This window comes from Uranotaenia lowii, chromosome 2 (assembly GCF_029784155.1).
Source record: "Uranotaenia lowii strain MFRU-FL chromosome 2, ASM2978415v1, whole genome shotgun sequence".
In the NCBI taxonomy this organism is placed as follows: Eukaryota; Metazoa; Arthropoda; class Insecta; order Diptera; family Culicidae; genus Uranotaenia; species Uranotaenia lowii.
In genome coordinates, this window is record NC_073692.1 from 18,514,425 (window position 1) to 18,516,972 (window position 2,548).

Here is a 2,548-nt window from a genome sequence, read left to right on the forward strand (position 1 = left end):
GGGTGGTCCACATTTTGTTCTTTTTTTTTGCTGTTGCTTCTGCTGATCCCGCGCGCGGCACTTTGCGCATAGGCACCACAACCTCAAACCTTCCGACGATAGGATGGCCGAGATTCGACCGACGAAGCGTGGATGCTGCGTTTGAGGTTCAGTTTTGTTGGTTTAAGATTTTCCCTCTCTCTCTCTCTATCTATCTTGGGAAATACTCCACAACAAACCATTCATCGCCTGCAGTTTCACAATGATGACGATGACGATTATAACCAAATGAGAACCGGTCACAAAGATTTTTTGATGGATTCATTAGCAACGGCCTGGCGAAGTTTTTTTTGCTGCTAACTTATCTACTAAATGCTGCCCCGCAAATGGGTTTCCGGTTTGGGTTTGGTTTTTTTTGGTATCTTTCTTCCCGTGAGTCGTTTTGTTTTATTATTTTTTCGCTTGCGCTCAAGCCAATCAGTGGGTTAATAGTGGTCCTAAAATTAAAGCAAATTAAAGCCAATCCGTTACCTGTTTTTTGTTGCTTTGTTCAAGTTTCGGTTAATGTTGTTTGAATCCGAAAACATTCAATTTAAAATAATATTTTGTAAAAGAATGTCAAAACGCTTTAAAAAAACAAGAAATAGTGCACATCTTCAAGAATGTTGTGCAAATTTATTGAAAATAATCAAAATTACAAAAACGAAAAAAAGACAAAAATGACAACCAAAAAGACATAAAAAAACAAAAATGACAAAAAAATGATACAAAAATGACACAAAAATGGTAGAAATATGACAAAAAAAAAAAAAAAAATGATACAAAATGACACAAAAATGACGCATAAATGACACAAAAATGACACAAAAATGACACAAAAATTACACAAAAATGACACAAAAATGACACGAAAATGAAACAAAAAGGACACAAAAATGACAAAAAAATCACGAAAATGACAAAAAAAAACAAAAATGATACAAAAATGATACAAAAATGACAAAAATTACAGAAATGAAAAAAATGACAAAAATGACAAAAATGACAAAAATGACAAAAATGACAAAAATGACAAAAATGACAAAAATGACAAAAATGACAAAAATGACAAAAATGACAAAAATGACAAAAATGACAAAAATGACAAAAATGACAAAAATGACAAAAATGACAAAAATGACAAAAATGACAAAAATGACAAAAATGACAAAAATGACAAAAATGACAAAAATGACAAAAATGACAAAAATGACAAGAATGACAAAAATGACAAAAATGACAAAAATGACAAAAATGACAAAAATGACAAAAATGACAAAAATGACAAAAATGACAAAAATGACAAAAATGACAAAAATGACAAAAATGACAAAAATGACAAAAATGACAAAAATGACAAAAATGACAAAAATGACAAAAATGACAAAAATGACAAAAATGACAAAAATGACAAAAATGACAAAAATGACAAAAATGACAAAAATGACAAAAATGACAAAAATGACAAAAATGACAAAAATGTCAAAAATGACAAAAATGACAAAAATGACAAAAATGACAAAAATGACAAAAATGACAAAAATGCCAAAAATGACAAAAATGACAAAAATGACAAAAATGACAAAAATGACAAAAATGACAAAAATGACAAAAATGACAAAAATGACAAAAATGACAAAAATGACAAAAATGACAAAAATGACAAAAATGACAAAAATGACAAAAATGACAAAAATGACAAAAATGACAAAAATGACAAAAATGACAAAAATGACAAAAATGACAAAAATGACAAAAATGACAAAAATGACAAAAATGACAAAAATGACAAAAATGACAAAAATGACAAAAAGACACAAAAACTATACAAAATTGACACAGAAACGACACAAAAATGACAAAAAATGACACAAAAATGAATCAGAAATGACATAAAAATGACACAGAAATTACAAAAAAATGACAAAAATGACAAAACTGACAAAAATGACAAAAATGATAAAAATGACAAAAATGACAAAAATGACAAAAATGACAAAAATGACAAAAATGACAAAAATGACAAAAATGAAAAAAATGACAAAAATGCCAAAAATGACAAAAATGACAAAAATGACAAAAATGACAAAAATGACAAAAATGACAAAAATGACAGAAAAATGACGAAAATGACGAAAATGACAAAAATGACAAAAGTGACAAAAATGACAAAAATGACAAAAATGACAAAAATGACAAAAATTACAAAAATGACAAAAATGACAAAAATGACAAAAAGACACAAAAACGATACAAAATTGACACAGAAACGACACAAAAATGACAAAAAATGACACAAAAATGAAACAGAAATGACATAAAAATGACACAGAAATTTCAAAAAAATAACAAAAATGACAAAACTGACAAAAATGACAAAAATGATAAAAATGACAAAAATGACAAAAATGACAAAATGACACAAAAACGATACAAAATTGACACAGAAACGACACAAAAATGACAAAAAATGACACAAAAATGAAACAGAAATGACATAAAAATGACACAGAAATTACAAAAAATTGAC